This window comes from Chionomys nivalis, chromosome 5, assembly GCF_950005125.1.
Source record: "Chionomys nivalis chromosome 5, mChiNiv1.1, whole genome shotgun sequence".
NCBI lineage: Eukaryota > Metazoa > Chordata > Mammalia > Rodentia > Cricetidae > Chionomys > Chionomys nivalis.
This window is the reverse complement of record NC_080090.1, coordinates 64,464,788-64,479,537: the sequence shown is the minus strand read 5'-3', so window position 1 is coordinate 64,479,537 and position 14,750 is coordinate 64,464,788. Positions and strand designations below refer to the sequence as shown.

The window sequence follows — 14,750 nt, the reverse complement described above, 5'->3', positions numbered from 1 at the left end:
GTATGGGGCTGAGGAGACGGCTCGGCAGCCGAGAGGGCTGACTGCTCTTGCGGATGACCCACAAGATGGCTCACGACGGCCCTAACTTTGGCTCTGGGGATCCAGTGTCCTCTTCTGACTCGTGGGCATGAAGAACTCATACGATGCACACCCATTCGTGCAGGCAAATCACTCACTCACACATAAAACAGACTAAATCTAAATCTAAAAATACACACATGCACATTGTACAAAGGAGAAACGTGGAAGCCCTTTGGTCTGGGCTAATGACAAAGATTTAAAAGTCATCTATGTGAAATCTGAGAGGAAATCACCGAGCATCGAATTATCCCACAGAAATAATCAGAGCAGTGGTAAGTGGGGGTGAATGCTGAGGATTTCTTTGAAGGAAGCAGAAATCAGAAATAAAAAAGGCACTGGCATAGCAAAAAGGAGTTTTACAAAATGTGATGTGGGCCTCAAAACAGACACGCAGGCCAGGTGTGGTGACTCATCATCCCTTTAACCCCAGCACTTGGGACAAACCTCTGCCAGTCCACCATAGTGAGTTCCAGGACAGGCAGGGCTATAAAGTGAGACCCTGTCTAAAAATACCAACTAAAATAAAAACAATACCTCTTAGGGCTGGGGCAATGACTCAGTGGCTAAAAGCACTTGCTGGTCTTGCAGAAGACCCAAGTTCAGTTCCCAACACCCACAATGAGTGGGCAGCTCCCAAACTCCTGCAACATTCCCTTCTGGCCTTCAAAAGAGCCTGCCTACACATGTGTGCATACTCACACAAAAAAAAGATATACATACACATATATACAATGTTTTTAAGAACTTGAGGGGATTTCACACACACACATACACACACACATTAAAAATAAAGGACAGTAAAATAATAGCTGGGCAGTGGTGGCGCACACCTTTAATCCCAGCACTTGGGAGGTAGAGGCAAGCAGATCTCTGTGACTTTGAGGCCAGCCTGGTCTACTAAGCAAGTGCCAGGACAGGCTCCAAAGGTACAGAGAAACCCTGTCTCAACCTCCCCTCCCCGCAAAAAAAAAAAAAAAAAAAAAAAAGTAAAGTAAAATAAACGAATTGAAAAATAAGTGTCGAGGCTGGAGAGATAGACGCCTCAGTAGTTAGGAGCTCTTACTACTCTTGCTGAGACTTAAGGTTCAGTTTCCAACACCCTCATGGTAGCTCACAACCATATGTAACTTCAGTTCCAGAGGATCTGATGCCTTCTTCTGGCCTCTATAGGCAAAACACCCATACATATAAAAAATTATTAAAACCAAACGCCAGATTAAAGTTTATTCCTCAAAACATAAGAAAGTATCCCAGTGCAATACTTATCAATGCTAGAAAAAAAAAGAAACAGCTATAGTTTTAATGCTTATGCTTTATATGCACAGAATATGTGGGGATGAGAGGGAGAGGCGGGGAAGTGGAGTATCTCACTGTGTAGACCTGGCTGGCCTAGAATTTACAGAGATCCTTCTGCCTCTGCCTCCAGAGTGCTCTGATTTTGAGTACGCACCCCTTTCTAGTCTTTCTGTTTTCCCTTTTCTTCTCCCTCTCAAATCACACTTGTGAAAAAGCAAGGTTGAGATCTCAGAGTGAACTTCAAAGGCAGTTCATCTGTCTAGCACGTGGGAGGCCCTCCGTTCAGTCTCCAACACAAAAAGCAAAAAGATGTTCTCAAAGAAGGATTTGTTATTTACCTTGAGGAAGACAAACTCAGAACCAAAGAGAAGGAGGTGTTAAAGAAAAGCGCAGGTTCAGCGCAGTGCCAACAATGAGCTCACAGACAAAGCCGTGGGGCCTGAAGACTCACATGACACGTGTTTATTGGTAAAATAAATGAAGGAAGAGATAAGAAAGATCAGATAAGCTTACAAACGACTAGAGAAGTCTTTGAGGTGTGGCTGGCTATGGGTAGAAGGTGGCCGGTCACAGACCCCAAGTGAGTATGCTAATTCAGAAAGGCTAGGAATGGCATTATGCAATTATGCTATTATGTATTATGCAAAGAGAGAATAGATAAGCCCAACATTACAGGCCTGTAGGCCAGCCAAGGTCTTTTATAAAGGCCAGTTGAACACACAAGTCAGCACTGAAGACAGGGATCTGGGACACATCAGTGCACACCGACAGCTAAGGCTAAGCACAAGTTCAGGACACGTCCCAGGCAGGTCACCTAGGAACTATACAGGCTTCTATTTACATAGCTCTTATCTAACATGCTAAGCAGTAAATACTAACAATCTTATAGATAGCTAAGTATTATGAAGCATTTAAAAAGTTAACAGCAAAAAGACAAAATGCAAAGAGATTAAAGGAGAACAGGAGCAAAGAATGCTGTCGGGGGGTGGAGTCAGGGTAGGGGGGTGGGAGGATTCAGAGGGATTCTCTGGGGTCAAGATCACGGTAAATTCAAGTAGAGTACAAACACAAAAGGAAGGGTGGTGTGTGACCTTTTTTTAGCAAGGTTTTGTTTTGTTTTACACACAAACACACACACACACACACACACACACATATAATACACATAATCGGCTGTTGGTGGTGCATGCCTTTAATCCCCAGGAGGCAGAGGCAGGCGGATCGCTGTGAGTTTGAGGCCAGCCTGGTCTCAAGAGCTAGTTCCAGGACAGGCCCCAAAGTTACACAGAGAAACCCTGTCTCGAAAGACCAAAAAAAGGAAGGAAGCAAGGAAGCAAGCAAGGAAGGAAGGAAGGAAGGAAGGAGAAAAAAAATATATATAATACATATCTATATTAAAGGTTATTTAAAAAGGAGGGTGGAACTTGTGGCTGCTATTTCACAATGTGGAGATGTGCTAACAGTGAGTGATTTTTTTACTAACTACGTATACAGTTGGTTCCACTAAGGCAAATGTATGGGAGTAGGTTGCAAAATGTGTTGAGGAACTGAAAACAGAACATAGGACGGTTCTCACAAGGTCCAGCAGCGAAGGAAACAAGCACCATCCATGGTGCTGGGCGCCAAAGGAGGTGTACCACCAGTTCACTAAATATTTACATTCCTTATTCATCGCTGGTGTGTTCGTGTTTGGGGTTTTGTTTGTTGTTTGATTTATTTATTTATTTATTTATTTATTTATTTATTTATTTATTTATTTATTTTTGAGAGACGGTCTCACTACGTAGCCCTGGCTAACCAAACTCCAATCTACCTGCCTCTCTGCCCCAAAGTACTAGGCCTGAGTCACCAGAAACATTTCCACCCCATTGCAAAGATGTATTTGGGTGGTGGAACTATCTTCCTTTTAAGTGACAAAGTTGACCAGTGGGGCTGGCAGGATAGCTGAGTGGATAAAAATGCCTGTGTGCTGTCTGGCAACCCAAGCTGAATCCCCATAAAGGTAAAAGAAAACTAACTACAGCAAGTAGCCCTCAGGCCTCCCTACTCACTACAGTGGTACATACGTATATGCGCGCACAGCCGCACACTAGCAATAAAATGTAACACACTGATTAGACAAGAGAGTAAAAAACCAATCTGGACAGGAAGTTATGCAATGCCCTGCAACAGGAAAGTAAATAAAAGGAATTAGAGAAACAAATGATTCATGGCCCAAAGAAATGCCAACTTTAGCTTGCCTCCAGTGTTCTCATTAACAAAGTTTCAAAAGAACCTATAAAACTGTATCACAAATAAATACTAGGTACCTCTTACAGGTGAATAACTCCTCCATCACCCAGGGGAAGAGAGAAACCATTGTGGATAGAATTTATAATCCAACCCCGGATACAATGGTACACACCTAAAATCCTAGCATTTGGGAGACTTAAGCAGGAGAACCCAGGAGTTTAAGATCATTCTCACCTACACAGCATCAGGCCAGCCTGGGCAATAGGGCCAGCCTGGGCTACAGAAGATCCTATCAATAGAAAGGAGGGGGAAATTAACAATCCAAAGCATAACGTCTTCATCTTCTTCCCTTCAAAAATGGTTTGCCTACCCTACAACTTTTTCATGTAGCTATCAGAGCTGGGTCAATTAACCAGACAGAACGGGAGAACTTGGGCAAATTTTATTTACATCTGAGTTTGTTTATTTATTTTGGTTTCTTGAGACAGGGTTTCTCCGCCTGCATCACCACCGCCTGGCTCATGTGAGTTTTACTTATAAATGATTAAATATAACTAGTTATCCAATGTGGGGGGAAAAAATCTTAAACCGGATGGTTGTGGCGCACTCTGGGCAGGCAGAGGCAGGCGAATCTGTGAGTTCGAGGCCAGCCTGGTCTACAAGAGCTAGTTCCAGAACAGGCCCCATAGCTACAGAGAAACCCTGTCTCGAAAAACAAAAACCAAACCAAACCAACCAACCAAACAAACAAACAAAAAACTTAAGCCTCCTGTCTGACAATTGGAACTTCCGTAAGAAAGAGTCGCTGTCCCTAGTTAATGTTTTCTCAAGGTTCCTTCTCCGGCCCTCCAACTCTAGTTCTATTCACGACCAGAGCAGACCCTACCCTGAGAAGACAGAGATAGCCTAGCCTCATGAAATCCACTGGAAATCAAAGCGTCTCCTTACAAACAGGATTAACTAGCCGCTAGTAAGGAGACTTACAGAGTGCTAGCAGGCTTCTACTGATGAGTGGCTCCCACAGGGAAGTGATCTTTGGTTTGAGGAATGTTTAGTGGTGGGAGAAGAAGAAAGGGAGAAAAAGAGCAGAAGACCTGGGGGAAATGCTCCAGGAGACAAGAGGAAGCTTTCCAGGGACAAGAAAGGAAGCTGGAGCCTGGAAAACCCACCAGGCTTGAAGGCGGCAGGAGCTCAGGCACTCAGCACCTTGGCTGGGTCTTAAGGGAACCTGAAACCCTGACCAGTTCCAAGCACGTGACACACTAAGCCGTGTGCTTCTCCACGTTTACCCTGCCCCTGCTTACCCTTCCCAGCGTCAGAGCTCTTTGCAATCCCCACTCCCACAGCCTGAGCTGGCTTTTAACAAATCATTTCTATTTACCACTTGAAAGCAAACAAGAGAAAAAAAATATTCAAGTTGGATTCTGCATTAACGAAGAAGACAAGCAGTTTGAAGGGAAAGAGTAGCAACTACTTAAATATTACAGTGACCAACAACTTTTATAGAAAATGCAGAGCAGGGATCTTATAGTAATTTCTCACAAATAATCCCTAAATTTATATATCGCTTAAGCTACATGCCTATTAACACTTAAGATCAAAGACAAACTTAACAACTCCCTCCTGCTACTTAAAATCAGAACACGAGCTTGACTAAAGGTTTTGGCGCCCCGGCCCACAGTCTGACGTCTGGTAGTGCCATCTTTCCCCTCACACACATCTCCCCCGCCCACATCAGGAAAAAACTGACTTCCTGAGCGCATGTTTTGGTGTCGCTTTTCAAAGAATGCGATGACTTCTAATTCTCAACTTTCTTTATTACTGACTGGCTTGCGAGACACCACATGATTCAGGGGACATCGAAACCATCACTGATATTGAAAAGGCTGCCGGTCATCCGGATGGCTACGGGTAACTTTCCCGCCCTCCCCCGGCGACAGGCAGCGTCGCGGCGGGACAGTCCGGCCCAGACCAGGCCCGCAGAGCCGGAACGTCGCCGCCACCGAAGTCCCCTTCCTCTCGGGTGCAGGGTGGACCTGGACAGTAAAGGAGGAGGGGAGCGGAAGCTTGGGGTTACCTGCGGCTCGAGGGCAGCAGCGGCGGTCTGGGCGGTAGGTCAGCCGCGGGAGGGTCGCTGCGGAACGATGTCCCTTCGCGGGTCCGCAACGCCGCCAGCCGGGCTGCAGAGGAAGATAAAGAGCCGGCACCCACCCCCGTTCTCCGCCCCAACCTCCCAGCCCGCGGCTGCGTCACACGCATCGCCCCGAGCTCCTGGATGCCATTGGTGGTCCTGCGGCGCCAGGCAACGCCCACTGCCACGCCCCCTCCCCGGCGCTTGGGTACCCGCGGCGCTTCTCCAGCCACCTGGTCTGGGGCTCTTTTGGCTGCGAGAGGACCGACTCGACTTCCTGAGTCCGAAAAGGCAGCCTGCGTGGTAGCGTGGGACGAGGACTGCTTGGCGCTAACGGGGCTCTTGAAACTGACCGTTAAGAAGAAACAGTGGCCGGAATCCTATCATAAGTCGCTTTGTGGTCTAAATTATACTTGACTGAGTCTGTCCTTCAGTAACACACAAACTACAAAAGACAGAAATGAGTCACTTGAAGTAATGAGACAATCAAATAATTTTTTAAAAACATCCTTGAGGCTAAATAATAAAAAAAATGATACGGATAGATGTAGGACAGAGATAAAACAGTTTATGCCTTGGATTTCTCAAAAGCAAAGATGTGGGTGAATTTAGGGTAAAGGCAGGTGAAAAAGAAAGCTATAAGAAACAGACTGAAGAGTTCCTGTTGGCCTGCGAAACAATGTCAAATAAACTGGCTTCACTAATCAGTCAGTCCGTACTCAGTCTTGTTGATCATTCCTCTCCGGGTCAGATGCCCTGAACAGAAGATGTCTGACCCTTACAAGAATTGCCTGCTCTTGTAGACCTTTCCAGCAAGGAGCTCCCCTGCTGGCCCAGAGCAGACAGCTCTGCTCACCTTAGAGCTGGGCTCCTCTGGGACAACCGTGATTAATGCTTTTGTCAACAGTTGGCTGATAGCATTTGGAAGGGCTAGGCTGCCTGTGAGTCCTCCAGTCCCACCAGTTAGGACATTAGGGACTCATGAGTTCACTTCTGTTGGGACTCTTTTACACACCAGAGAAGATACTTGCCTTTTCAGTGTTTCAGTTATTTCGTTTTTTAAAAAACTGAGCTGTGTAACATGCTTCTGGGTGTGGTGGTGCACACCTTTGGATCCCAGCACCTAGAAGGCAGAGGTTGGCTGATCTCTGAGAGTTAGAGGCCAGCCTGGTGTCTGCATAGTGAGTTCCAGTACAGCCAGGACTCTATAAAGAAACCCAGTCTCAAAAAAAAAAAAAAGTAGAAGTAGCCAGCCTGGTCTACAGAGTGAGTTCCGGGATAGCCAAGGCTACATAGAGAAACCCTGTCTCAAAAAACAAAGAAAGAAAGAGAGAGAGACAGAGACAGACTGTGGTCCTTTGATGCAGCTGTTGCAATTTCAAGTGTGTGTTTCTAGGGGAGAAGAAAAATAACGAGACAATTGCAGGTAGTACTAAATGTTAGGAGAAAATACAGGATAGTTGGGGCTGGAGAGATGACTTAATGATTAAGAGAACTGGCTGCTCTCCCAGAGGATCTGGGGTTCAATTCCTAGCACCCACACGGCAGCTCACAACTGTCTATAACTCCAGTTCCAATGAATTTGATACCTTTATACCAAATACACATAAAACAAATATTTTCTTAAAATACAGAGTGGTCAGGGAAAGAAGTGAAATAATGTCATAAGTAATTTGAAAGGTTTCCTGCGTTTTCATTAAAAAAAATACAGAGAATTTGCGCACATAAACTACATTCAATTATTTAATCAACTACTTTTTTGCAACTTTTCTCTTTCTTTCTTCCTTTCTTTCTTTTTTCTTTTTGGAGACAGGGTTTCTCTATGTAACAGTCCTAGCTATCCTGGAACTAGCTCTTGTAGACCAGGCTGGTCTCGAACTCACAGAGATCTGCCTGCCTCTGCCTCCCAAGTGCTGAGATTAAAGAAATGTGCCACCACCGCCTGGTAACCACACTTAACTTTTGTAAAGGCAAAGGCAAGGGTGACTTTTCTGAGGTGATCTGAATTAAGACTTAAATAAGGAAGAAGAATTAGTCATGCCAGCCAACAACTTTGGCTGGTTTGAGGAGCAGGAGGTTGACGCACACTTGAGGGGAGGGGGATGGCACTGGGGTTGAAACATTGAGCAAAAGCCCAATCCTGTGGTTTGGATTCTTATTCATAAGGGCAAAGGAAAGAAGGTTTGTGGTTTTTTTTGGGGTGGGGGTGAGGAGTTGAGCCATGCTCTCACTATATAGCCCTGGCTGCCCTCTCAGTAATCTGTCTGCCTCAGCTGGTATTGAAAGCCTGTGCCATCATGCCCAGCCTAGTTTCCTTGCTGCCTTCTTTATTCATTTGTGTGTGTTTCTTGTTTTCATCTAGGGTTTTTCCATTTTGTACCCATTTTTATAGAGAATGATCTCTGAAGACTAGCAGAGATGGAACAAAGAGACACAAGATAACAAAAAAGTTCTTGGGTAAGGACGTGGTATGGACAGTAGTTCTCTGGATTGGGATAGTTGCTGTGGATAAAAGATGAAAGAGTTCAGAGTACTTCCCTGGGGTGCAGATGTGAAGAAAGGTAGGCACGAGGTAACTCCAGGTCATTTCCTTGAGTAACTAGGAGGGTGGCGATTATCATCTAGTGCAAAGGTGACTAGAGAAACTCCAAAGCCTCTGACCGGAATCCAGGTGTCTGTCTCCCAAAACTGGCTTGTAAAATCTCACATCACCTAATCCTGAGAACAAAGCTTAATTAAATGTTGCTAATTTCATCATATTCCAAAAAGGATTTACAGAAAGTAGCCAGTTGCTAGGGACATGAAGTTGATTGAGATTGTCTATTGATAACATAGCTAACTAAGCCATTGAGAACAGTGGGACAGATGTAACAATAAAAAGAAGTTTAAGACAGTGCCTACCTAATAGGGTCATTATATTTAATAAGTCCGTGTTTTCAAAGCCTTCCGCAGATGTAGTAGGATCAGGTGGACTGGAGTAGATGGGAGGGAGAATTGGAAAGGAGGCATTCTGAGCCCACCTTTCTAAGTAGCAGGATAGTAGTCAGGAAAGGAAGAGGAATTTTCAAAATAAAAGGAGAACAAGATCCAAGCCCTTAAGACAAAAAGGAGCCAGATCCATGAAAACAGGGGTAGCAGCCTATCCTTAACTGTGGGGAGCATAGTTAACTGAGGAGCACCAAGAGCCAGTGTGTCTGAGACATTCTGATTCAGACTCTCAGAGACAGTGGGGAGCCAGTGACAGATGCTAAGTAGGAGGGCCTCGTGATTTAGAAGACCTTACTGGACAGAGATGCAGCTGGAGTTGGGCAGATTAATTAGGAGGGTGATGTGTAATACAGGTAAGATGATGAAGAGCCAGTTTAGGCAATAGCCAAGTGGGATAGAAAGAATGAGGTGAGAGATGAATGGGGAAAGGGCTGGGGATGCAGCTCAGTCAGTAGCCTGATGGCGGGGTGTATGAAGAGCCCTGCGTTTGATCTCCAGCACCACATCAATCACCCGGTCATGACAATGTGCGTGCAGCGTCCCAGCACTGAGACAGAGGTAGAAGATCAGAAATTCAAAGCTATCCCTGCAACATCGCAACTTTGAGACTAGCCTGTGCTCTGTGAGACCCTGCCTCTAAGAAAAGGGGAGTTGATATTTGGAAGATGTTTAAAAGAACAGAATAAAATAGTATTTGGGTTTGTGGGAGCTAATTCAGAATTTGACCTAGAAAGTAGAGTGGTGGGAATTAATTCTGGCAGAGGAGAGAATACACATCCTGGAGAGAAGCAAGAATAAGCTTTACTCGGGTTAATGTTTCAGTCACATTACCCCACTCCTGCTAAGACCTGAAGGAACTGAACAAGAGGAAATCAAAATAGCCTTCATGTTTTCTCTGCTTATATCAACAAGGCGTACTTGCAGACAGACAATAAAATCAAATATAAAAAAAAAAAGTACAGAGGTTGGGATTTGGCTCAAGAGAGGGCTTGTAAACTCAAGGCCCTGGATTCAATCCCCAGCACCAGAAAAAAAAAGAAAAGAAAAAGAAAAAAAAGTACAAATAGCTGGGTGGTGGTGGCACATGCCTTTAATTCCAACACTCAGGAGGCAGAGGCAGGTGGATCTCTGTGAGTTTGAGACCAGCCTGGTCTACAGGACGAGTTCAAGGACAGGCACTAAAGCTACACAGAGGAACACTGTCTCAAACAACAACAACAACATAAAAAAAAGTACAAATATAAAAGTTAGTTGACATTTTAATTAGAGATGCAGCTAAATTTTCTTTTTGTTTTTGTTTTTTCGAGATAGGGTTTCTCTGTAGCTTTGGAGCCTCTCCTGGAACTAGCTCTTGTAGACCAGGTTGGCCTCGAACTCGTGAAGATCCACCTGCCTCTGCCTCCCGAGTGCGGGGGGATTAAAGGAACGCACCACCACCGCCCGGTGATGACGTGAAGGAAGAAAGAAATGGCTTGCACCTAGACTCTGAGTCCTTTTGCCAAAATGTGCTAAGTTTTACAGAAAAGCCAAAAAAAGAAATAGTACTTTAAAAATATGTGAACATTAACAGGGCACTTTGATGCATGCCTTCAATCCCAGTGCTCAGGAGGTAGAGGCAGGTGGTTCAAGGCTATCATGATGTGCATAGAGAATTCCTTGCCAGCCAGACAAAATAAAATAACAGCAACAAAAAATTAAAGATCTTAGTTCTTCAGACGAGCACATCTCCCTAAATGATACAAAATGGAAAGTCGATTGTTATCCCATCCTCGGCCTGTCACCACTGGTACTGAGGCATACAGAAAAGAGACTGATTAGGAGTGGGGCAAGGGTCAGGTGTGATGGCACACACCTTTAATCCCAGGACTCAGAAGCATGAAGCAGGAGGACTGCCATAAATCTGAGGCCAGACTGGACTTCCCAATGAGTTCCAGACCAGCCTGGACTAGAGTGAGAACCAATCTCCAAATAACCAAAACAGAAAAACAAAACGAGACAGCCAAGTACACCAGAATGTAGACATATACTCCATTGTCTCTGAAAACTCCTGGAGGGCTGCAGTTCTATCTTATTTACGTTTTCTGAAAGCACCTAACACAATACCTATGTGTCACACACTAAATATATTGGATGAATTAGTGAACTGGGTGTGGCGGCTCACACCCCTAATGCCAACACTGTGGAGGCTGAGCTAGAAGTCCAAAGTGGACAACAGAGTTCATTTCAGCTTAGCCTGGGCTACGAAGTGAGACCCTATCAACAAAGAAATGAATAAAAGTAAAAATTAAGTCATTAAATTATTTCATTTTTAAAATAAAAATAAATCTTTTTAAAGAATTAATGCCACCAACTGAAGGCATTAGGGCCTGGAGTACAGGTCGAGCGTGACTTCCTCCCTTCCTTCTCTGGTGATTCAGTCATCTTGGAAGTTGTGTGTCACTTGTTTTCTCCTAAGAGATGCCTTAATAAACAAGGTAGAGAATCATCAATATCTAGCCAGGCATTTAATCCCAGCACTCAGAAGGGAAAGGCAAGTGAATCTCCGAGTTCAAAGCTAGCCTTGTCTACAGAGCGAGTTTCAGGACAAGCAGAGCTGTTACACAGAAAAATATGCCCCTCCCCCCCCACACAAAAAGAATCATCAATCTCAACCACATTAACTCTATGAATGTTCTTGAATTTAGATAGCAAAGTATACTCTAAGCATCTTTATAGATATAATGGAAGTTGAAGAGATCTACATGCATGAGGAAAAATATTAAGAGTTCCTGAACCTTCTGCGAGGGCGAGTGTGGCCTTCTGACTATCCCATGGACAAATGATAGAGCTGCCACATGGCAAACCCAGTTCATCCTCTCTGATGCCATCTCTGGAGGTGGTTTCCCTCAATCTCTTTCTCCAAAGAGCTGGAAAGACGTCTAAGAAAGACTAGTTAGGGCCAACAATTTTAAGTTTGCCACGTAAGACATTAGCTATAGGTCACAAAACAAAAAATGTCCTTAAGATACCAAAACTGAGGGAAGTTAAGATGAACATATTAGGTGACAGCTCAAGATGTACACATGAGGGGAGAGGGAACTATGGGACACCTCTGAATTCTGCTTAACTTTCCTATAAACTTAAATCTATGATTATGCTTGGGGCTGTGGAGATGGTGTGGGACAATTTTGTATTCTGTCAATTATGTTTAAAATAAGTGCTGATTGGCCAGTAGCCGGGCAGGAAGTATAGACGGGACAACCAGACAGGAAGTAGAGGTGGGACAATGAGAACAGGAGTATTCTGGGAAGAAGGAAGCTTTTTCCCCAGTCCTGTCTAGACACCGAAGAAGCAGGATGTGACCTACCCTGCCAAAAAAGGTACCAAGCCATGTGGCTAACATATACTAGAATAATGGACTAATATAAGTTATAAGAGTTAATAAGGCCGGGCGGTGTTGGCACACGCCTTTAATCCCAGCACTCGGGAGGCAGAGGCAGGCGGATCTCTGTAAGTTTGAGGCCAGCCTGGTCTACAAAGGGAGTTCCAGGAAAGGCTCCAAAGCTACAGAGAAACCCTGTCTCGAAAAACCAAAAAAAAAAAAAAAAAAAAAAAGAGAGTTAATAAGAAGCCTAAGCTAATGGGCCAATCAGTTTATAACTTATATAGACACTCTGTGTGATTTTCTTTGGGGCTAAATGGCTATGGGACCTGGTGGGAGGACAGAAACTCAGACGACTGCGGGAACCAGGTAGAACAAGGACTGGGCAGGACAGAAACCCCAACAAGCAGGCCCTTTTGTTACACAGAGATGCTTCCATTGTGAAGCATAGGTACTGCTCTTCAGAACTCCAGAGTTTATTTCCTAGCACTGTTGTTAAGTGGCTCATAGCACCTGAAATTCCAGCTCTTAAGGATCCAATGCCCTCTGACCTCTGTGGATGCCTGCACTCCTGTGCACATACCTGTGGTGATACCTTGTCTGTAGATCATATCAGAGGGTGGAGTTAGCCACTAGCTAACCATAGAGGTCTGGAGGTCTGTACAAACAGGAAATGGTATGGCTGGGCAGAGAGGAGATCACTCTCTTTTCAGCTGGGAAGTTGAGTGGTAAGGTAGCTGTGGTTTTGTGCCTTCATCTCTGTAATCACTCAGTATTTCCCCTATATCTGACTCTGGGCTTTTATTATTAAGACCTGTTAGAATTCGAGCTACACATACTCACACGGACACACATGGTGCACACCTGTAATTCCAGAACTGGGGAGGCAGAGACAGGCGGGTTTCTGTGAGTCTGAAGCCAGCCTGGTCTACATAGTGAGTTCCAGGCCAGACAAGGTTGTTACACAGAGAAACCCTGTCTCAAAAAAAATTACAAAAAAATCTTTCAAAAATAAGTAAGTCAAGCAAAGTGACCCATGCCTTTAATCCCACCACTCAGGAGGAAGAGGAAGGAGGAATCTCTGAGTGTGAGTATGACCTACAGAGCCAGTTCCAGTACAGCAGGGCTACACAGAGAAAGCCTGTTCACAAAACAAAAAAGCTAAGAAAAATTATTGGGGCTGAGGAAATGTCTCTGATTGAGCATTACCACGCAAGTCCAAGGACCAGAGTCTCAGCACCCACAGAAAGCTGATTGGACCTAGCCCCCTTCCCCTGTAATTCCAGCCTCAGAAGACAGGGATAATGGGTTCCCAGAGCAAGCCAGACTAGAGATATCCAGAGACTCTGGGTCTGGGTTTGAATGAGAGACCCTGCCTATTTAACCAAGGTTCAGAGAATGGTTCCCGACATTAACCTCTGACCTCCACATGCACACACACTGTGTTAATCACAACCACACGTGCACACACAGCATAACACACACATGGGAAAATGGAAAAAGAAAAAAATTCAGTGAACAAAATTTTAACATTTGGATATGTAAATATCCACTAAAATAAGTATATTAGGTATATAAGATGCATAAAGTGTTGTGCACAAAAATGAAGGCTACAGTGTTAAAGGTGATCATCTCAGAATGGTATCATGTCTGCTGATTTTTTTCCCCTTGTCCTTATAACTTAATATATCTGAGGTGCTTTTTTTCCAACAAGCTTTTATCCATCTATTAAGAGAATCTGCTTTCCTCATAGAATTGAAAAATCTTCATTGGAGTAAAAGAGGGAAACAAGTCCCTTCCATTAAATCACCCAAACATACATGCATTGAGAGTTCTGGAAGAAAAGAAATGAAAAGAAACAAGGTGAAAAATTAAAAAATAAATTGCTGAAAATGTCCAGATCTGATTATGAACATAAACCCAAATGGTCAAGATCTTCAACAGAGGCTGAGCAGGGTAAGCTGAATACTTAAGACAGAAAATCCTGAAAGTAGCGACCTTGTGGGAGGAATGAAAAGGTTGCAGCTAACATCATCAGAAACAACAGGGCCAGAAAGCCCTCAGATGGCACAGTCAAGTGGCCAGAGGGGGAGGAGTTCACCCATGAGCCAAGAATTTGATAGTCAGAAAAACTCAAATGTACAGGCATTCCCAGATCATCCACAACTGAGACGATTTGTGGCCGACAAAGTTACCTTGCAAGAAATAACAAAAGAAGGACTTCAGGCTGAAGGAGCCTGGCGCCAGTTAGGAATTAAGTCCAGATTAGAAAACAAACGGTGGGGGCTGGGGAGAAGGCAGGTCACAACCATCTAAAACTCCAGCGCCAGGGAGCCTGCGCCTTCTCCTAGCCTACACAGGCAGCTTATACACTCGTGGAACACCTATGTGCAGGCAAAATTCTAATACAATTACGTCTTTAAACATACACGTCAAGAGGGGCTGAGTGAAGTACTCCACACTTGTACTCTCAGCTCTCCAGAGGCACAGGCAGGAGAATGTTTGTGACTTCCATATTAGCCAAGGCTACAAATGAGACCCTGTCTCAAAAAGTAAACACCAAACGAAAACAGGGAAACACACACACACACACACACACAAGAGTAAAGAGGGAATGTGGAGTATTTGGAACCTGAGCTGCCTTCTTAGATCCCAAATTCC

At 44.4% G+C, this 14,750-nt stretch overlaps 1 protein-coding gene across 2 annotated transcripts in view; it reads right to left on the bottom strand.

Annotated features, from left to right (window-relative positions):
* Positions 1-5,819, bottom strand: part of Soat1 (sterol O-acyltransferase 1) — a 48,222-nt gene extending 42,403 nt beyond the window's left edge. For both annotated transcript variants that reach the window (XM_057769985.1, XM_057769986.1), the window contains exon 1: positions 5,687-5,819. The gene's annotated coding sequence lies outside the window, so the exon portion shown is untranslated. The remainder of the gene's footprint in view (positions 1-5,686) is intronic.
* Positions 5,820-14,750: the final 8,931 nt, after the last annotated feature.